Source organism: Protopterus annectens, chromosome 2.part0 (assembly GCF_019279795.1).
Source record: "Protopterus annectens isolate FY-2018-M chromosome 2.part0, PAN1.0, whole genome shotgun sequence".
Lineage (NCBI taxonomy): Eukaryota > Metazoa > Chordata > Ceratodontiformes > Protopteridae > Protopterus > Protopterus annectens.
The window spans coordinates 1,401,132,200-1,401,155,606 of NC_056728.1; the positions used below are offsets into that span (position 1 = coordinate 1,401,132,200).

The 23,407-nt window shown below is 44.1% G+C and overlaps 1 protein-coding gene across 1 annotated transcript in view; it reads left to right on the plus strand.

Annotated features, from left to right (window-relative positions):
• CLGN (calmegin) overlaps positions 1–23,407 on the plus strand; it is a 2,483,974-nt gene that overhangs the window by 2,291,281 nt on the left and 169,286 nt on the right. The window lies entirely within an intron of this gene.

The following is a 23,407-nucleotide window of genomic DNA, read 5'->3' on the forward strand; positions in this document are numbered from 1 at the left end:
GCCACATAGAACTTTCTGACCACAGTGGCAATGTGGTGGTCAAAAGAGAGGTCGCTGTCAACCTGTGTTCCCAGATGTCTTATAACGCCTTCTGTGTTCAGTGGACTACCATCGATGTGGTAATTCATGGGAACCAGGTTTTTTTGACACATTTTTTGGCAATGAGCTTAAGGCCATGGTTCTGACACCAGTCGTTGGTCTCAGTGAGGACTTTCTGTACGATGTCCACATCAATTGGGGAGTTAATAATAGCTCCCACTTGCAATCGTCTGCGAACTTTGTCAGCCAGAGCCCCTTCGTGTTGGCCTGGACATCAGAGAAGTAGATGCCGAACAGGAGAGGACCCAGGACCGAACCCTGTGGGACAACACTCGTGACTGGTCGGCAGTCTGACTTGGAGTCAGCTACTTTCACACTGTGGGTTCTGTGAGTCAGTTTGCAACCCACCTAGTGATATATGGCTTGATTTCTAGCTTAGTGAGTTTTTCTATGATTCCTGAGTGGGGAATGGTATCAAAGGCCTTGGCCAGATCACGGTAGGCTGTATGAACCAGCTTGCCTTCACCCACAGCTGTGGTGACTGACTTTTAAGAAGTCAACCAGGTTGAGCAGGCATGATCTACCCTTCACAAAATCAAACTGTGTGGGATCCAGAGTTTGGAAATTCCCAATATCCTTGTTTATTAGGTCCGTAATGATGCATTCCATAGCTTTGCATATCAGACTCGTCATGCTAATGGGGCGATAGTTGCCAAGGTCTGTAGTCACTCCTCCTTTGTGAAGAGGAATGACTGTAGCAGTGCGCCATTTGATTGGGGCAAAGCCTGAGGTGAGGCTGTGATTGAACAGAGCACACAGGTGATGTGCCAGTTCACTCTGTAGTTCATGTCAGATCCCATAGAAGCTGTATTTTTTGCCTTGGACAGTGCTGTTTTAACTTGTGCAGCAGTAATACTGGGTGGCTGGCAATCTACTGGTATTATGATCGGTCCTTTGGGGGGGAGGGGTAAAGTTGGCACTGAATCTGTCGGCCAGTATATTGGCAATATCTGTTGGCTCGGTATACCATTGTTCAGTAGCTCAGAGCAAATCTGGGTATTATTGTGGATATTCTTTACATAACTATAGAAGGCCTTGTGGTTGTCTTTACTATCTGCTGCAATTCTGTTTTCATAGCTATCTTTAGAGGATTTGATGAGGGAATCTCAACCTTTTGTTGAGGCTGATAAGGGAGGTTTTCCAGTCTTGGGATTTCATCTTATTCCACTTCAGTTTCCTCCTTCTGTTGTAGAGTTTGTTTATGGTAGGAGACCACCAGATTAGCTTTTTTTTTGGAGGAGAGCATCTTGGTTCTATTGGGTATGGCGAGAGCCATGCATTTGTGTACATGTTCGTACAGTGCATTGGTGTATGATTCAGTGGTCATGCAACTATTCTCCATTTACATGGGTGTCATGAAGTTAGCCAGCTCTGTTTTTAGGAGCCCAAAGTTAGCTTTGGAGAAGTTTTTCATGGTGGTTACCTTTGCGGGGGGTGGATTTCCAAGGTGATTAGTTTGTGGTCGGACCTAACCAGGGAGGAGTTGACTATTGGTGTAGAGCAACGGTCGCCGATGTTAGTAATGTTGCTACCTCTAGTGGGGGTAAGAACGAGCTGGTCCAGGGAATTGGAATTAATGAATTCCAGGAAATGTTGGGCAAGTGTGTTGGTGGTACTGAGTAGTTTTCCCAGTTAATGGAGGGGTAGTTGAAGTCGCCCAGTATGAGAATGTTAGGTTGGACTCTAATATTCTCCAGGGTGCTTAGGAACGTGGAGTGTGAGTCTTGGGACATGGTTGGGGACCTACAGCAGGCTACAACCTGAATCGCTGTCTTACTCAATGTTAGCTGCACCTGAAATATCTCTGATGCGTTATGTTGGGCTACCAGTCTGGAGGTGTACGCATCCTTTATGAATATGGAAACACCACCGCCTTTGGAGCTTTGGTCCAAGTTCTGGGACTGAAAGGTGTGGAATGTGTTATAGCCTGGTAGTTCAGGGGTGATTTCTGCTGCTTTGAACCAGGTCTATGTTTTCTGCAACGCAGAGCAATTGTAAAACATGTAACTGTGAGAACCAAGAATCAAAGACTGCTTGATTTTATACCAGACTCCTGGTTGACATCTGCATCCTATGGAACAAAACTACCAAAAAGATGAAAGAATTTTCTTAGAATAGCTTGACACTACTACCCCATTTTTAATATTCGCCCACTATTTTCCCAGTGAAAAAAGTACATTTCTTAGAAGCGATGGTTTTGAAGAATAAAGCCACAAAAACATTCGCCTTGACCATTCTGTCTGTGTATATTCGTTTTTTTTTTGTCCCCTTGGACCTCATCATTACTGGCCTGGCCCCTAGTGCCACACGTCCACACTGTGTCTAAACCCCATCCACCTCCAGTCCCTGGCATACTTTGGTTTACTGGGCTGATCGTTTACCTTAAGGGTGTCCTGGGGGAGTCATCTGTGAATCCATTGGGGGGGTTCCCTACCCACTCCCCACACTTGTTGATTACATACAAAGACAGCTCCCTTCTTTAGACCAAGCCTTCCGTTAGGGAGTATATCAGCACATGCCATCCCTCATATGATAAGTGTGCCCATCCCTTCCCTGCCTCTCCATCAGTCTCCCGAGCTGTTAATCGAACCCAGGTTGTCTGAGCTGTAGTCAGGGTTTTATCCTTCAACGCCACTAGAGCAGCTATTCTCTGTTTGCTCTTGCACCCAATTTTACTTGTACAAGTGTAGTTGCTGACTTTCTACAGTGTAGAATTTTCCTGTTTTTCAGTTGGTTGTAGTAGTAGTGGTGTGATTGTTTTTATTTCAGTTTTTACCACTGTGATTCGATGTTGTCTGTTTTCACCCGATTCAACACATGGGTTGTCAGATCCAATTTGATCTGACCTTGGCACCATTTCTGAACCTTCACAGATTCAAGGTTCTGACTCCTCCCTTATCTATAATTCTCTCCACTCCACCTTAGTACCTCAGATCTTGTTTGCGGCCTGAAGCATCAGACATGTTCTACCAGGGCTGTGCTCTTCAGATAAGAATATATTTTTCAATTCAAGTCGAATTTATCCTTCCTTCAGATCTCCTCTCCTACTGAGAACTTTGTCTAGCCTTATTTCCTTTTGCAGTAGTTATTAATATTTTTAGAAAACCACTTTTTTTATCAAGATTAAGGGATAGTCATTCTATTACCTTTTTTGTGTGCAGTGTTAAATTTTTTTGTCATTGTTTTGGTACATAGTTTTTTTTTCTCTTTAAGTGTTATCAGCTAGATTTTTTAAGATATACATACATGAATGTATGTATATATGTATCTGTACGTGTGTGTGTGTGTGTGTGTGTGTGTGTGTGTGTATATATATATATATTTAACATACACACACACACACACACACACACACACACACACACACACACACACATACTTATATATGTAGATGGCATTTTGCGGTTTGTCATTTGCATTGGTTTTATAGTAGTGATAATGTTTCTCTGCGATTGTTGACTTTGATGTAGATTTTCAGTTTTCAGGATGTCCTACAGCCAGGGTTTCAAAAAATGTGCAGAATGCGGGCAACAGACAAGGTCTTCTCACTCGGCAGCCTTTTCTTTATTTGCTGTTGCTGCTGCTGTGTCCCTAGCTAAGAAACAGCACAAAGGCAAGAGTAAAGTTAAATAAAATTTAAATGAATAAAGCGGAAAAAAAATAGAAAAGAAGAAATGTGGAAAAGAAAAAGAAAAGTTAGAACAAGACAGGAAAAGGTCTACTGTTTCAATCAATCTGGGTACTAAAAAACTCCTAGAAAGTCAGAACCCTCAGTTCCTCGGATCTAACCTTCCTCACTTCATCTCTGATTCTCACAGATCTGGTGAGTCTGAGGCTATACTCTCCTATCCTACAGGAAAAGAGATATTTGAGACCAGCTTTGGTGGGTTCTTCTGCTCTGTTATCCAGAAGCCTTACTGAGCAAGATATCGATAGAATAATGAGGAAGTTTTTGAAAATGCAAATCCAACTTGTGGCTTTTTCTGTGCCATCACCCCTGAGTGGGCCAGGTACTGGTCCATCAGCCCCTCTTCTTCTTTCAACAATACCAGTCCATCCCTATGATCTGACTATCCTAAATCTGACCTGCCCTGGTGCATCTTTGTTGAAGCCATCATTTCGGGCTGCTTCAACTCTGACAGCATCCCTATTTCTTTCTCGATCAGAAAAAGTCTTGGAGCCAAAGCATCAGTGCCAGAACTAGAGGGAAAGGGTCGGCTGTGAAGTTATCAGAGCCATCTCTCCCTCTTGGGGCCTTGGCTCTTGACAGCTTGGATAAGAGCCCGATCAGAACCAGGAAGTCAGCTTTTTCTTTGGACAGAAGGAGACCTCATTTGGGTCAGATTGTGACTTCAACCTTCGATGCCTTTGAAAGTGTTTTGGCTGTAGTAAAAGAAAATGCTTCACCCCTTAGCTTGATTCCAACCGAACCTCGAGGATTCTGTTTCTTCTTCTCTCCATTCTATCAGACAGGGACAGTTGGTACCACAGTCATCTGAGACTGCTTACTTCATGAGCTCTCCATCTGATCATGACTCATCCGATCATCCACAAGGAAGTAGAGATGCAAACAGAAGCACATAAACTTATCTCCATAGTCTTTCACTGAAGACACGGTTTTGGTTGAAGGTGAAGGTTCTCTTCAACTCTCCTTGGAAGACATCATCTTTGGTGAGATCTTTGAATTGATGAAACAACGAGAGGGATGGTCCACAGATAAACCTTTGCCAGATGAGACTGTAAAGCCTTTGGTTCTGGCTGAACTTCATCTTGCATAGTACCATCTCTCATTGGTTTTATTGACCTCATGACTCAGCAGGCATGAGAGGACCCTGATGTGGTGGAACCAGTACTGATGAAACCAGATCAAATCTAGGCAACACCTAAGGACAGAAAGTATTGGAGCAGAGGTCCACCAGTAAATGCCATGATGGTAGCGGAGGCCACCAAGAAGGAATTATCAGAAGAAAGTAGGGAGTCTAGGGTGTTGGACAGGTTTTGGAAATGGACATACACTTCAGCAACTTTTGTCCTCAGAGCGCTGAACTGTTTGGTTTATGTGACATGCTTCCAGAGAGACTTGACCAATGAGCTCATCAAGTCTGTCTCAGGTAATCTATATACAGATGTGTAGAAGACTGTGGACTCCCAGCTCTCTGCCCTTTAGTCTATATCAAGTGTGACCATGCGACTGCTGTCTAACGTAGCTGATGGCACAGCTAGGGCAGTGGGAACTGGCATTACCATGCACAAGAATGCCTGGATGTGCCTTTGTTATTTCACTGAAGGATTCAAGATGTCCTTCATTAATGCCTCATCTGATGATTCCACACATTTTGGGCCAAAAGTAAAGGAAACGATAACCATGAGTCAACTCAGATGGTAAAGATCTCTCTGTTGTGTGAATCCATTTTTCCTCCCTGCATTGGACCTTTTCTAGGAGTCAGAGGGGTGGCAAGAAAATGTGGTCCCAGAAATCACAGTTTTGTTATCAGGAAAGCTGGGTATTAATCCCTATGTCACTCAATGGGCTGCCAGCTGGCTTACTGACAGAACCCACACTGTAAAAGTAGCTGACTCCAAATCCAGCCCCAGACAAGTGACAAGTGGAGTACCTCAGGGTTTAGTCCTGGGACCTCTCTTGTTTGGCATCTACTTCTCTGAAGTACAGGCCAACACTAAGGGACTCTGACTAACAAAGTTTGCAGATGACTGCAAACTGGGAGCCATTACTGAATCCCCAAATGATGTGGATACTCTACAAAAGGGCCTTACAGAAACAGATGCTTGGTGCCAGAGCCATGGGCCCAAGCTCAATGCCAAGAAATGTATAGTTATCCCCTTTGGGAAAAACATGTACCCATGAATTACCACATAGGTGGCAGTACACTAAACACCGAAAGTGTGATAAGAGACTTAGGGACACAGGTGGACAGTGGTCTCACCTTCAATAACCACATCACCACAATAATCAGGAAATCCTTCTATGTGGCACACCTCATCACTAAGGGCTTTTCATCCAGAAAAAAGGAGGTCATTGTCCCACTGTACTAATCCCTCATTATAACCATTATAGAATACAGCGCCCCATTTGTTATGTACCTCTCAAGACATCTGCAACAACTGGAAAGGCCACAGAAATACCTCACTAAAAGAATCACAGGCCTAAAGCAGATGCCCTATGCTGACCGCCTTAAAACTCCAGCTATACTCTGTCGCACATCGTCTACTCTGAGGCGATCTCTGCTTAATATACAAGGCCATGTCAAACCCAGAGCTGTTGGACATGCTACACTTAAAGAAATCCCAATCCCTCAGAGCCACATGCTCCAGGGATCTAAACGTTGTCATCACAATAAACAAAACATGCTGGAGAGGTAGGTTCCTGACCCAGAGACTCCCCAGACTCTGGAATAGACAGCCCATACATGTTCAAGCAGAGCACCTCTTTGGCCCTCTTCAAAAGGAACCTTGATGATTGGATGGGAGAAAGGAAATTCACCCTGGTGATCACGTCAGTTGCCCTGCTAGACAGGGGTCCAGGGAAGTAAATAGTGTGAGAAGAAATAGCCAGGGAATTGTTATGGCTAGGCTTGTATAGGCCCTAGGGCTGATAGCCTAGTACCAACCTGTGAACCTAGAAACAGACCTTTTCGTGGCAGAGGAGTTACATCTAATGGATATTGCTCAAGAGGCAGAGGCAGACTGCACAATCAGAGCTTTCGCAGTCCCTTCACTGAAAAGCCCTACCAGTATTCCTGAAAGGTTGCCCAACTGCTGCACTCTGGAAGCAGTGGGGGGTGCATTTATCTATGAGCCCACAAGCCTGGCAAAACATAACCTCAGATTCATGGGTGCTCAAAATAATATCAGGAAGCTATTCATGTCCATTTTCCTGTCCCCCAATAAAAAAGAAGTAACTTCCCCATTGTTCTTCCTAGTCAGTGGGAATCCACAGCAGCAGACGCTTCCAGTCTGCTAGAAAAAAGTATCATCCAGCCAGTCTCCCAAGACTAGTTAAGAGTCTATAGTCTATTCCTTGTTCTTTATAGTATCCAAGACGTCAGGGGACCTGAGATCCATTCTGTATCTCAGTCATTTAAATCAGCTTGTACGACAGATATATTCCAGATGGTCACGATCCAGTCCATATTTCCTCTTTTGGGGAAGCACGATTGGTTGTGCTGTATAGATCTCCAGGCTGCATGCCATCATATAAAGATAGACAAGTTTTCCAGCAAATTTCTCCATTTCTGACTGGGAGCCAATCATTATTAATTCAGAGCACTCTCCTTCTTTCTCACCACAGCCCTCAGGGTGTTTACCAAGGTAATGGAAGTGGTTGTAGCACACCCATGTCTGCTAGGATTCCAAGTTTTTCCATATCTCAATGATTGGCTCCCTACTGCTATCTCTAGGGATCTGCTGTTGCATCATCTGGACCTTCTGCTCCACTTAATGAAAAATCTGAGAATTACAATAAATCTACCCAAGAGTCACGTAGTTCCTTCACAACAAATAGAATTCATTGGATACAACCTGGACACAGCTTTACAGCTTGCCAAATTACCAAACATCAGAGGGCTGTTCCTTAATCTGACAGCTGTACAAATGCCTCAACATCCTTCACCTCCAGCAAGGGTAATTCTCTAACTGTTAGGTTTGATGTCCTCCATTATTATGCTGATTCCACTGTCTAGATTCCACATGTGAGTGCTACAGTGGACTCTTTCTGTTCAGTGGTCTCAAAACATTCATCCATTACATACCAAGATTTTCATTACTCAGATATGCAAGGATTGTATCAGTTGGTGGATAAGGTGTCCGTTGGTGGTGGAAGGTTGTGCCTTTAACATGGATCAACCTGTGCTTGTTGTAACCACAAATCTTCCCTCCTTGGGTGAGTGGGGCACTTGAAATGGAGAATGGTCCAAGGTTTTGGTTGCATATAGAGGCCAATCATCACATCAGTGTCTTGGAGATGAGAGCAGTCCTCTTAGCGTTGCAGGCCTTTCAAGACATCCTTCTCAAGGGTGTGACTTCAGTCCAGACAGACAGCATAGCAGTAGTCTGGTACATCACCAAATAGGGAGGAACCTGTTCATACCCTCTGTTGGGAAACTATAAAAGTATGGCAGTGGGCAATGTCTGATAGCAACTCACATCCTGGTAACATCCAGTTTATTGGTGGACAAGTTGAGCAGAACCATTTTAATGCCTCATGAGTGGTCCCTCAATTCAACAGTGGCAGCTTTAATTTTCAGATGTTGGAGCCAAGTTTGCTGCAGCCTAGCAGTTACTTTACCCTGATCCCTCCACAGGGACTGTCACTTAGGAACACTCTGGAGCACAGTTGTTCCTTGGGTCTCCTTTATGCATTTTCCCTGTTGCCCCTAATGAACAAATTTATCCAGAAAGCAAGATGGTGCAAGATCAGACTTATTATCATTGCTCCTTTCTAGCCCCAACAAACATGGTTTCCTTTCTTTTGGCCTATATGAATGCATCTCCCATGGCGGTTGTATCAGTACCCAAATCTTTTAACTTAGACTGCAGGATTGCCTCCTTTGGACCAAAAGTCCACAATAATAACTGCTGGTTTCTACAGTTCTGACTGCAGCCAGAGATGCCATACTTCCAGCATTGGTTGTTCAGATTATCTCAGCTTCCCAAAAACAATCCGCAAAAAAGGTTTACCATAGCAGGTGGAAAGGATTTTCCAACTGGGTTGTATTGAAAGGCATAGACTCTTTTTCCCACATTTTTTTCTATATTGGAGTTTCTGTTCAACTTTTCCACAGTGGTTCTAGTTTCTCCACTGTCAATGTGCAAATGGCCACAATTTCTAATTTCCTCATAAATCAGAATGACACTGACATAGCATCTCTAAAAGTCTCCAGAGCTTTTCTGAGGGGAACATTCCTTCTACACCCTTATAATCCATGGAGACCTAGTATCTCCATGGATTATAACTGTCTTGCTTTAAGCATTAACTCAATCCCCATTTGAACCAGCAGCAACAGTAGGCTTGAAATTTCTCACTTGGAAGACAGTTTTTCTTGTAGCTATTACATCGACCAGATGAATCTGAGTTATAAGCCTTTTCCTGCAAATCCCCTTAACTAGTCTTTCACAAAGACAGTTTCTTTAAGAACCAATGCATCTTTTCTAGCTAAAGTGGCATATGAGGTAAACAAACCAATAAATCAGTTTACAGCTGTTTTTTTTCCTGATTTCCTAACAAAGGCGAATACATTCTATACATGACAGATATCCAGTGCCAACTTAGATTCTACCTTCAGAGAAAGAAGCACTTTAGTAAATCTAATCAGTTGTTCATTGCCTGTTGTAGAGCTAATTTAGACAAATCAGGTGACACTTTCAAGATGGTTATCACATTGTATTTCTTTTGTCTATGCGAAAAAGGTTTATCCCTGTAAACAAAACCCAAAGCTCATTCCGCATGGGCAATAGTCATATCAATAGCTTTTATGAGTAGGCTTCCTGTCGATATTTGTGCTGCTGTAACTTGGTCAAAGTTCGCACCTTTGTGTCTCGCCATGAACTGGATGTACAGTCTAGGTCACATTCATGCTTTGGTTCCACCTTTCTTGGGAATGTCCTTTCATGATACCACCCAGGTAAAAATTGCTTGGGAATCTGTCATATGTGTTGAATCAGATGAAAATAGACAACATCAGATATGAAATTATGTACTTACCATAACAATAGATCCATGTTGCCTGGTTTTCATCCCTTTCATCCTGCCTCCCTTCTGCCCCCTTTCAAATGATCAGCTATTGGCTTCTGGTGACTGAATGGATTTCACTTGCATCCTGTCTATGAACAGCCCTGTCAGACTGTGATCCCTTTCTTGATGTGTTCTGTCAGGCTGGTACTAGCATTTAATCTGTTGTTATTCCTGTAAATTTAAACTTCTTAGGGCAAACTCAAACCCAGGTACTAAGGTGGAGTGGAGAAAATTATGATTAGGGGAGGAGTCAGAGCCCTGGATCCATGAAGCTTTAGAAATGGTGACGAGGTTGGATCCGATTGGATCTGACATCCTATGTGTATAACCAGGTGAAAATCAGACAACACGGATCAATTGTTATGGTAAGTACGCAAGTTTCATTATTTTATCTATTTATTTATTTATTTGTCATTGGATTATGTTTATAATGAGCAAGGGCTTCAAAAAGTATGACAAATGTCACCACAGGATTCGGTCCATGGGCACTTATCTGCATGATGTGCCTGGTGCCAGAACGCCTCTCGGTGAATTGTGACCTGTGCAAAGCTTTGGCTTACTTTCTGTACAGGAATGCAGGAACAAGTTGATTTTAGAGGGAGTTGCTTCCTCCATCTGATCAGTACAAAAAGACATAGGCAAAGATTCTGATAAAGACAAGAAAGAGAGAAGGAAAAAAGGCTGAGGACACAAGTGCTCCTTTGGCATTAAAAATCCTCATCCAGACCCACCACAGCCACCTTCTGTATTATATTCAGTACACTCCGTGTGTCCAGTGCAAGGCCCCTCCTGCATGGAGATGATTGTAATACCAGATAAATCTCAAAAGAAAGTCTCCAGCAGCAATTCTTCAAAGAGGGATTTGTCCAGATTCTGCCATCCTTCAACATTGTCTCCTAGGTCTACTAGGCCCTTTTGAAGTGCATCAGACATGAATTGGGACTGGATGATGAATGCCTTTCTGAAGTCATAGATTGAAATTGGTGTCATCCCATCCGCTCTCAATTTGGGGCAGATCGATTTGACCTGCTGTCTTCTCCCCAAGCTTTTCCCCCATTCTGTGTTACAGCACCAGTTGTCTTAGAGCTATTTTCTCTCACCCATAGCAGATCAGGTCAGCTGTATTTGGATTGGATACCTTGGCACCTACTTCAGTTCATCTGACTCACTCAACACTCAGACCTTCAGAATTGGTTGAGTCTCAGCTCAGAGTCTTTGACATCAAGACTTTAGCAAAGTCTTTGACTTCAACGTGTTTGGTGCCATAGTTGGTGTCTGAGTCTTTGGCATTTGTAGTCTTGGCTCTGATCTCTATGACAGAGCCATCTGAGTCATTGGTGGCAATGCCCTATGTCCTTGGAGTCATTGACATACACTTCAGTGGAGACTAATGTGGCATCAGCTTAGAGGCCATCTCTGTTTAGCTTTTGACATGATAGAGAAGATGATTGGTTCCACATTTGGGAGTGCTGCAGATGCTTCCTCAACACCAGCTCAATCCCATGCACCATTTAGTCTGTCCCTCAGTCTTTATATTATCCTTCCCAGGGACAGAGCAGATCTGGGAATATTATTCAGTCTCTTAAGTAAGCTCATACAGAGTCTTAAGGGAATTTGGATCCATCCTCACCGGATCCTTTGATAAAAGGAATGGCAAAAGGAGGCACATTGACTCCCTCACAGAGACCGTTATACTGAACACTGATTTGGATGAAGGGGAGGGGTTCCAACAGTCCCTTCCAAAAGACATCAGGTTTGGCAAGATACTTGAAATTATGTACCAAAGGGCATATTGTTCGTCCATACCCTCCATGAAGAAGTGGTGTTTGAACCCTTCTGATCTAATGTTGTCCTTTTGATTCTTCCTCGCTGATGGGTCTCAGATCTGACATTGGATCCAACTCGGCTGCTTCTTTTGGAGACTTAGGCTGTGAGACTCAAACTTGTCCCTCTTCCCATAATACATCACTCCTTCTCTATCTCCCCAGATCTCGTTTGCCACACTTCATGTACAGATGTGGTTCCGGAGTTTCAGGACTCCTAGTGGTTTTAGGTAAGTCTTTTTCTAAAAATTCTCAAAGAATTTCTTCTTTAAATATATCATTATATATTTATATTGTATTTAATTGTTTTCTGTTTTTCCTCCCCTTCCTGTAGATCTTGAGAGGAGTTAGGAACTTTTAGATGTCCTTCTATTCACTTGCTGCAGTATACTTAACCTGAGGGATCTCCTGCCTGAAGGCAATCCGACATTGGCCAGTGTACAAATGTGTTATACTACTTTAGGGTACATGGGATGTCGCACGTATGCTGCTGTCAGACATAGGCCATAAAAGCAACATACGCATTAACCATTCTCAGAATTTTTCTGCAGCAGTCAGAATGCCATTCCGATCATCAGTCTGATCGTTTCAACATTTGCAGCTTCATCCTTCTGCCAGATAAGTGCCCCATTGGGGAATGTTTTCTCTTACTACTGTTTTGGTTATATCATCCAAGAAGGGCAAGTGCCATTGTGGAAGACAGATTCTGCATAAGGACAGCTATTCACTGTGTCTCTTTTGTTTAGCCCCTAACCACAACCACAAGTCCTGTAGAATTTGCCAATCCTTCATTCCAAAGACCCTTAGAAGCAGGCTTTCCTCTCTTGCTATTTATTTAGAGAACCAACGGCTTAAGTTATTAGCTAATGGAGGGTACCTTGGGGTCTGACGCCTAGCTGGTGAAGCGTAAGACCAAGAAACTTCAGCTTGCGGCTTCTGCCGCACCTCAGTCTTCAGACATTTCTTTGGCGGTGCTTGACAACCTGGAGGTTTGTCTGACTTCAGGCACGAATTCACAAGCCGAGCCCAGTTCTGAGGACGGTTTGACTTTGACCAAGAGCACGTCTGCAGAGGTCGAACAAACGTCCGATCAGGATGTCATGGGAGAACCTAGCCTCGAAAGTATGGAGGGTCCTAGGGGGGGTACCTCGCACTCAAGCAAGAAAAGAGATAGAATCAGACATATTTGAATGCAGGCCTTTGTCCGGTCCTCCAATGTTGCTTAGGATCATTTCTCCTGCAAAGAAAAAACAAAAGACTAAGCATTTATCCCCTACCAGAGAGGCCCGTAGAGACTGGCATGCCTTTTGTCAAAGCTTGTTTCAGGCTTTCATGGCACTCAAGTCACCTTCCTCTCAGCCTGCTCCTACAACTGGTCCCCAACCTTCTCAAAAGAAAATTAGGGACATTGACTTAGCTGGTGAATTTTCCACTGATGAAGAGAAATCTCTGGATTAGTCTATACAAATCCCTTCTCCCCAGGAATATGTTTCACCTGAAGAGGAGTCAGTCGGTGCTGACTCCCCTATGGAAGAGATATCCTTTGGTGAGACTTTTCTGAAAATGGGATAACAGTTTAAATGGGGTACTTCCCAACTTTCTGATGTCCAGAAAAGATATTATCAACTTCTACAAGTTGATGTCCCTGGCCCTTCTGCAGTTCTCAGTGCTTCACAAACCCCGGACTCCGAGGCTCCAGCCCCCAAGAAGCTAGAGTGCTTCTGTAAGGTCCCTGAGGATTGTAATTCCTCTTTAGATGCCCTGCTGCAGACCCAGCAGTCATTTATGTAGCTACAGATAAACCTTCTAGGATGTTTTCCTCCTCCAGTCTTCTCCCATCTGACAAAGAGAATAGGACCCATGAGAGACTGAGTAAAAAGGCCTATACGTCAGACACCTTGGCTTTTCAGGACCATCAGTTATCAAACACATGTGACTAAGTACTACTTAGAGCTTTTGTCACAGGCATCTAGTGCCATTGCAGATCTTCCAGATTCAGAAGGAAAAGCCTTGGCTCTGTCTGTCGTGGGAGCTTCCTCCCAAGTGGTAAAACATTCCATTAAATGCAGGTATGGTGCTGCAGAAACTTGTGCCAGGGCAGCTGCTACTGGTTCAGTTCTTAGAAGATTTTCCTGGCTCAGGTGGCAGCCCCTCCAGGATTACTTCAAATCTAAATTAATAGATACAATTCAATCTTATTTGGTAAGGCAGCAGCCTCTCTATTTAAGTCCGTACAGGAAAAAACAAGGAACTCAAGGAGTTAAATACATCCTGTGTCCAGGTTTCATAGGAATTTCCCTTCTAAGCCTGTTTTCATCCACAGCTGCTTTCAGCACCCATCCGGTAAGTCTTTCAGAGGAGGCAAGAGACAACAGAAGCCTAGGAGTTCCTAGCTATCCTCACAACAAAGGCAGCCCTTTTCTGACAAAGCAGGGAGTCTGTGATTACCCAGATGTCTCCCTTTCCTCTCTTTCCCTTTGCCTGCCAGACGCGCACAGGGTCTGGGAAAGCATCACCCAAGACACCTGGGTTCTTTCCATAATCAAAAAAGGATAATTTATGTTTGGCACTCCACCCCTATCTTTATGGGCATCCCTCAATCCCCCCCTCGAGAGGAATTGCCAGGGCTCCATTCAGAAGGTTCCTCAAATGTCAAGAGGGAAAGGCTTCTATTCAATAATGTTCTTAGTACTCAGAAAGGATGGCCCCTGTAGACCAATCCTGGGTTTATCCTTTCTCAACACCTTCTTAAAGGTTACTATCTTCAAAATGTTGACACTGCAAACTCTCTTCCCCCTTATCCTTCCATAAGAATACATGGCATCTATAGATATAAAAATGCTTACCTTCACATCCCTATTCACCCCATGTTCAGGAACTTCTTACATTTTTTGTGAGTTCCTGGCATTTTCAATTCTCTGCCTTGTCCTTTGGTTTTCTGTAGCTCAGAGGTTATTCTCAAAATGCCTGGCTCCAGTGATTGCACACTGAAGACTTTTGGGCATCCAGATTTTTCAGTACTTGCTCTTACAGGCCTCATCTTCGCACACTCTACTCCAAAATCTGGAGACCACTATTTCCCTCTTCGGGAAACTGGGATTCACCGCTAACTACAGAACATCAGTCCTCACCCCTTCACAGGACCACATTTTCCCAAGTTGTCGAATATAGACAGACATTATGAGAGTGTCACTTTCACCTCATAAAGTGCACGACCTTCGGTCCTTCTTCTCTCTTTGACTCACATCACAGCCAGGGAGTTCCTCAGGGTGCAGGAATTCATGGCTTCAACCATTCCTATGGTACCTATGGCAAAACTCTACATGAGGAAATTCCGGTGGTTCCTCAGATCGGTATTGTCCCAGCATTCTCACCCACTAGAATACAAAGTCCCCCTCATCCCTTGCCTAAAGAAGGAACTGCTCTGGTTGGTCCAAGAGATAGCCCTAAATTTAGGTCTACCCCTGCATCCTCTCACCCCAGTCCTAGAACTCTAAACTGATGCATCAGACGTGGCTGAGGAGCGGCCTTGGGCAAATTCACAGTTTAGGGAATTTGCTCTCCCTCCCAAAAATCAGAAAACATCAACATCAGGGAAACGCGAGCATTACTATTAGCTCTACAAGCATTTCAACCTCTCCTTTTCCCAGGCCCTCTACAACTGTTCACAGACAACATGACAATCCTCTGGTATGTAAATAAGCAGGGGCGACCAAATCATATCTCCTTTGCAGGTTGGCTCCTCTGGTATGGGAATTTCTGGCCCAATACCAATGACTATTCAGGCAGTGTACATTCCCTCCAACTGGAATCTCATGACAGAAGACGCCAGTTTATTGTACCTCTAGCGCTTCGGCAACCGCCTTCACTTACTCCTTGAAGGCGGTTGCCGAAGCGCTAGAGGTACAATAAAATGGTGTTTTAAGTGAATTCTTCATCTATAGTCTTCAGTTTTATCTTTCCTTTTGGTTTGTGCAGTGGAATCTCATGACAGACTCCTTAAGCATGTTCCTGACTCAATCCCACCAATGGATGCTCCATAGGGACTTGTTAATGGACATAGTCTACCAATGGGGTATTTCTCAGACTTATTTGCCTCCCCCCTAAACAGACAACTTCAAATATTTTGTGCCAGAGTTCCAAGTCCTCTGGTTTACAAGGTAACCCTCTCTCCTTCTTTTGGAAGGGGATGTCTCTATATGCATTCTCTCCCATTCCTCTAGTTTCAAAGGTCCTGTTCAACATTCGACAAGACCAACCAAAAATCTTGCTGGTGACTCCCTTTTGGCCAAGACAACACTGGTTCCCCTCCTTCTGCATTTAGCCAAGGACCGTTACCACAAGTTACCCCACAGAGTGGACCTACTCACACAGAACAAAAGATCCCTAATACACCCACACCTGACAACGGTACAGTTGACACTGTGGGTGATAGGATTCTAATCCGCTTCACACACACCTATTCTCAGAGAAGGTGCTCAGGGTTTTGCAGGAGGCCAGAAAACCTAATACAATAACATTTTACATTTCCAAGTGGAAAAGATTTTCACTGTGGTGTCTAAGAGCCAAGACCCACGTACAGTGGGAATCCCAGTGGTTCTGTCTTACTTGTGTGACTTGCTCTCTGCTGGCTTGGCTTACTCTGTCAAAGCACACTTCAGCTATTTCTGCTTATCTGCCTCTTTCATCCCCTCTAGCATTCAGATTTGAGGTGAAACAATTCCTTAAGGGCATTCTTCAAATTAGGCCTCCCATGAAACCTATTCCTCATCCTTGGGACCTTAATTTTGTTCTAGAAAAGCTGACCCTGGCCCCTTTTGAGCCCACATCTTCAGCCTGTCTCAAACATTGCTCTTGGAAAACTGTTTTACTAGTGGCCTTGACCTCAGACAGAAGGTTGTTGGAGCTTCAAACCCTTATGGTGGTGCCCCCCCTTCTTGGTATTTAATAAGAATAGAGTATTGTTGAGAATAGATTCTTCTTTTATGCCAAAAGTGGTTAATGAGTTAACTCTTAACCAGTCCATTCAGTTGCCTACCTTCTTCCCTTCTCCACAAAACCAATGTGAGAAGGTACTACACTCCTTAGATATACACAAACAACTTTGGTTTAGTAAAACCTATCAGGAAATCTGATCAGCTATTTGTGAATTTTCATCCCATTGCTCTGGGTTTACTCATTTCCAAGCAGACTATTTATTTTTGGATTTCAAAGACTATTTGCCTTTATTATACCCTCCATGGAAAGAGACCCTTTACCCATGAAGGCCCACTCTACCAGGGCTGTGGCTTCCTCGAAGGAATTCTTCAAGGGCTTAAATAACAGCACCATCCTTGAAGCAGCCACCTGGTCTTCTGTCCATATCTTTGCCAAACAGTACAAACTGGATGGAATTTCCAGATCCAGAGCCGGGTTTGTCTAAGCCATTTTACATGGTTCCATTGAGAGCTCCTCTTTCTCCCTTCCTTCTTGAGCTTTGGCAGTCTCCTTCAGGTTAGGAATACTGCAGTAAGTGAATAAAAGGACATAGAATAGTTGTGTAAAATCGTACCATAACCATAGATGTAATTCTTTTCACTGATGCAGTATTCTATACCCCCCCCCCACTTGTCTGTTGTTTTGCTTGGATGTACTGACGTTTTATAACCTTAGTCTGGCATTTCTCCTGGGGCATTCAGTTCTGAGGATGGTACGTGCAAATGTCACTTTCATGGCGTGTGTCCAACAGCAGAACTATGTGCGACGTCCCATGTGCCCTACAGTAGTAAAGACTTTTGTATACTGCCTGACGTTGGGTCTCCTTCAGGCAGGAGATCCCTCAGGTTGATAATACTGCAACAGTGAAGAGAAAGATATCTATGATTATGGTAAGATTTTGCACAACTATTCTTTCTCTTCTGTTTTTTTCCTGCCATTGGCACTTCTTTTCCTGTTTTAAAAAGAATCCTTCTAGTGTACTAGAGTTATTCTCTAAAGTTTATTATTGTTGTTATTGTCATTGTTGTATTTCTTGTGGGGTTTCTTCCTTTATGACTGATAAACCTGTGGGATTCAAATGATACACTTCTTGTAGGCATAAGATTACAAATTCAGATGCCCACAAGAAGTGTGTCTGTTGGACCAGGGCATTTAGACACTGACTGGCTGGTGTGCGCAGCCTTTAACCTTTAGGCCTTAGCCAACCGCCAAAACAAATTGATTTTTGAAAGCCCTTTTACCTGCTTCTGCTTCAAGGGCACAAACCCCCTTTAAGCATGCCGTCTCCAAAAGATCCCTTTCTGCCTCTTCAAGGGACTCTCTGGAACCAAGTCAAAAAAGATCCAGGCCCTCGGATCTGACTACCCCAGATCTGAGTGGGATCAGAAAAGTGTTGGATCCTAAAGATACTTAAGATTCATCAGCTGTTGGAACCCAGTGCCAAAACTCCTTCTTTGGACCCCATTACTTCAGCTCCAAGCAGGGTCTCAGATCAGGAACTGATCCTTGTTTCCGGTTCTCCAACTCCAGGGACAGCTTTTTTGGATCTGAATTCATTGGATCCTAATATAAGGACTTGACTACTAATCTTTAAGTAGAGCCAATCCCACCAGCCCTTCCAGTAAAAGTCTTTTAGACGCTAACTAAATCCAGGCATGCTTCCTTGGCATCCTCCTCCAGGTCTTCCCAAAGACTCATTGAGGCCAATATGGACAGCATGATGAGGAAGTTCTCAGGCTAAATCAGGGTGCAGATCCAGATGGGGGTTGTGCCATCTCCCTCCCAGCTAGGATCTGTGAGTGCTCCATCTCCTGTTTTGCAGACTCTTTTTCTGATCTGTCCCTCGGTTTCAGAAACACGAAACCCTGGTTCCCTGAGAGAGAGAAAAGGTTGGATCCGAGGAAGCTGCTTTCCACCACTCCGACTACGTCTCTGACCAGCCCTGCTCCCTTCCTTTCGGATCAAAGTGGGTCCTGTATCCAATACAGCGGCACCGACTCTGGGGGGTTGCTTTTGGCAGTGGCTTTGTTGGATTCTTCACTTCCCCTTGGAGCTTCGGCCCTTGCCAACACAGGTTCAATTGTGTTGGGAGGCCTTGGATTCTTAGCTGGCTCTGCTCTCTCTCCTTCGGTAACTTCGACTCCGAGGGGGAGAGTTTCCTCATGTCTGTCAGCCTTCTGGGTTGCTGAAAGGGCTTTCTCCAGGGTCTGCTCCACCCTTCATCGTTTCTGAGCACTGAGCCCATCATGCCTCCCTGCCATAGGTCAGCTTGCTCCAAAGAGCCTTCAGACCACTTCCCCCCAGAGAGTCCCCCCATCTTCTGATACCTCTCTGGAACACACCACAGAGGAGGTCCCTCAGAAGTAGAAGTGTAAAGGGAAGTAAATACAGTCCCCTATGGAGTCTCACACAGAGGATACCAGCTTTGATGAGGGAGAAATTCCCTCAATCACCACCTGACGAGGTCTACTTTGGGGACACCCTGGAACTCCTTAGGCAGAAAGCGTCTGGTCTTCCCAAACTCCTCCTTCTGAGGAATCGGTGTTCCTGGAGGCTTTCGGGGTGGGCCCATTGACGTCGTGGGTGTCTCCCCCATCAGGTGCCCTGATAAACTTAGTCTCCCACTGGGACTGGAAGGAACTGGACATGGTCAAACCTATCCCTAAGCGCCCCGATAAGATTCTCAGCCCACCTTCCAATCATCCACATTTGAGCAAATATATTCCAGTAGATGCTGTTGTTGTTGCAGCAGCCATGAAGAAAGAGCTGGCTGAACAAAGCGCCACTGGCCATCTGCCAAACAAGGAGTCTCCGGCAATGGACAGACATGGAAAGCATGTTTACACCTCAGCTACTTTTTCTCTGAGGTCATTAAACTATTTGGTGGGCTTCATCCATTTTCAGAGAGATCTGGTCAAGGAGCTAACCGACTCTCTTGCAGAAACCATGTCAGAGGAGGACTTGAAGAAGTTTTTTCCCCAATAGGTTACTCTTTCCTCCCTTGCAAATTCCTCAATGAGGTTGATTTCGCACACGGCAGAAGGCACCTTACGAGCAGCTGATGCAGGCATAGCCATTAGGGGACAGGCCTGTATGCGGTTTTGTGACTTCAAAGCTCTTCAAGGTGTCATTCATTAATGCCTCATTTGATGGTTCCTTTTTGTTTGGACCATCAGTGAAAGACACACTAACCCACAGTAATCAAGAAGGAAAGACCTTGTCTGCTGTAGGGATCAAGTTTTCTACCCCTCAGGGGACCTTCTGAAAGAATCAGTGAGGAGGGAAGAAAACTTGGTTCAGAATGTATCGAGGTTCTTTCCAGGACCCATGCAGAGCAACTCTTCCAGAGGCAGCGGAGGAGGTTTTAATGGCAGACGTCATCCTAGAGGCAGAGGAAGCCTGCAAAATCAGGGTTTCAGGGAGCCCTTTCCAGGCAGACCCTATCAGTGCTCCAGAAGTTCTACTCGACTGCTGTACTCTGGAGGCAGTCGGGAGTTGTCTGTCTTTGCACCTAGACTCCTGGACAAACATAACAAGCAACTCCTGGGTGTTAAACATTATATCCTCTAGGTCCCAGGAGGAAACCCCCTGATGTACCACCCAGTCAGAGGGAGTACATTATTCAAGAAGTCCAAGAAATTGTGAGAAAAAGTGTCATCCAAGAGGTCCTGACCGAACAAAGAGGATTTGGAACTTATTCTTGCTTCTTTTTAGTGCCAAAGAAAACAGGGGGCCTGAGACCTAAACTAGACTTCAGCAATCTGAATCAGTTCATCAAGAAGTCAAAGTTGTGATCGGTCAAGTCCGTTCTCTCATTTCTTTGCAAGGACAATTGGATGTGCTCAGTGGATCTTCAGGACATATACTATCACAGCAGAATAGACAGGCACTCCAGAAGGCATCTGCGCTTTTGGCTAGGAGCAAGTTACTGTCATTTGAACTGACCACAGTTCCTTGGGTGTTTACCAAATGTTTAGCAGTGGTAACGTCTCACCTGAGGGTAAAAGGATTGCAGGTGTTTCCCTATTTAGAACACTGGCTCCTCAGTTCACCAACAAGACATTGACTGCTTCAGTCCAGAAATTATCTAGTAAAGATCTTGAAACATTTGGGCATCATGATATATCTGGCAAAATCAAACTTGATTCCTGTGCAGAATATGTAATTCATAGGGACACAGTTGATCACAGTTACACAAGTGGCTTCCTTACTGAGGTATTGTATAATGTCTCTAAGACAACAGGTTCAAGACTTATTAGATATGCCTTCACCAGCAAAATTAATGGGTTCAATGTCAGCTGCAATCATTTTTCTCCCTTTAGCGAGGTTCTTTAGGCGAGTACTTCAATGAACGATAGCAGTTCAGTGGTCCATTCTCTACCAAACACTTTCAGTTCCCATAAAACTGTCTTCGATCTGCAGGAATCATCTGCAGTGGTGAGTGCAATCAGATGACCCATTTCTAGGCAGACCATTTTCTCTCCCCAACCTGATAGCCACAGTGACCACGAATCCTTCCCAATGTGGGTGGGTGGGTGGGTGGACATTACCGAAGAAAGATAGCCCAAGGCATGTGGTTATCCACTGAGACCAATCTACAGATCAGTGTCCTAGAGATGAGAGCCGTCCTTCTAATATTGCAAGCCTCTCAGGATATTCTCCCTTTCGGGGTGATTGCAGTTCATACAGACAACATGTCAGTTGTCTGGTACATCAACAAACAAGGAGGAACCCATTTTTCCATTTTTACCCGTTGTGCAACGAGATCATGAGAGTTTGGGAATGTGCGAAATCTTCAGACCTCTTTTTAGTTGCAAAACACATTGCAGGGAAAACCAGCATCCGAGTAGACGGACTCAGTAGATCTATTCTGACTCCTCACAAGTGGTCCCTCAATCATTCAGTAGCAAACAAAATTTTTGGCCATTGGGATCAACCTTGTTGCGACCTCTTTGCCTCTCCCCCAGAACTTCAGGTGCAAGTATTTTGCTCTGATTGCTCTAAAGGGGAAGTCACTGAGGGATACTCTGGTCCACAACTGGTCCTCGGGTCTCCTTTATGCTTACCCTCCTCTTCCTTTGATTCTGAAATTCCTATAGAAAGCCAACAGGTTGAAGACCTCAGTAATCCTCATTGCCCCTTTCTGGTCTCATCAGGTATGGTTCCCTTTTCTGTGGTCTTATCTGAAGTATCCACCTTGCATACTAGATCCCAGACAGGATCGCATATCCCATCCGTCAGACATCCAGCCCCCCAATCTCCACACCCTAAGGTTGACCACATGGCTTCTCCACTTCCAGTAATTATAAGAAAGTACAGGCTCATCCCTTCGGTCTGTGATATAATCCTGGCCCCTCAGAGGACTTCCACTATAAAGATTTACAGCAGTAGGTGGAAGAGATTTTGTATTTGGGCCGCTAAAGAAAATATCAACCCTTTCTCAGCTCCCAGCTCATCTGTTCTCCTTTTTCTTACTTATCTTTTTCAAAAATTAGTAAGTTACTCTACTATTAAGCTTTATCTGGGTGCCATATCCAATTTTCATGCTGGGAAGGGATCTTCCTCTCTTTCTTCTTCCAGGTTAGTCAAGGCTTTCTTGAAGAGTATTTCTTCTTTGGCCCCCAATTAAAGACCCTTCTCCTCTTTGAGATCTCACATTATTTCTGCAAGGACTTACCCAGAAGCCCTGTGAATCAGCAGATAGTTGTGACATGAAATTTCTGTCCTGAAAACAATTTTTCTAATAGCAATTCCTTCTGCTAATAGAGTATTGACGCTTCAGATCTTTTCAGTGAAACCCCCTTGCATCGTTTTTTATAAAGACAGGGTATCATTAAGGACAAATCCCTCCTTTATGCCTAAGGTAGTCACAGAATCCAACATTAACCAGTCGGTTCAGTTACCAGTCTTTTTCCCCAATTTTTTAAACAAAGAAGAATATATTGTGTACCTTCTAGACGTTTACAGGCAATTACATTTTTATCTCCACAGAACAAAAAAGTGTAGGAAATCTGATCAGCTTTTTGTATCTTTCTCAGCAAACTATTCAGGTTGTGCAGTTTCTAAGATTACTGTAGCCAAATGGATTACAGATTGTATTTCTTTCATTTATTCACAAAAAGATATTCCATTGCCTCAACTACCCAAAGCTCATTCCACCAGAGCTATGGCTATATCATCTGCTTTCTCTTCCAGGATCCTCAATTGATGAGATTTGTGCTGCAGCCACTTGGTGTAAGACTCACATCTTTGTCTCTCATTATAAATTGGATATTATTTCTAGCAGCAGGGCATCCTTTGGCTTGACCATGCTCCAGCATATCTTTCCTTGAGGGCCAACCAAGAGTTACATAGCCGGGGACTATGACCCATCAGTGAGGAAGAATGAAAAGGACAACACCAGATTTAAAAGTTATGTACTTACCATAACTTAGTATCTGTATTGTCCTTTTTCATTCTTCCTCATGTCCCTCCCAGCCATCCCTCAGCCTTGTACCTTCGAGAAGTTTGTTGAGGAAGTTCAGAACACTTAGGTTCTGGGTTTGAGACTTGATTCCTTTCTGTTTTTTGTACTATTCCTATAACCTGTTGAACTATAGGGCAGCAAACTCGATCTGCGGAGTTAGAGAAGGTGTGATGTATAATGGGAAGAGAGAGGAGTTTGAGACTCGGAGCCTAAGTCTGGAAGAAGCAGTTGAGTAGGATTCCTTGTTGGAACTGAGACCCAGCAGTGAGGAAGAATGAAAATGGACCACAC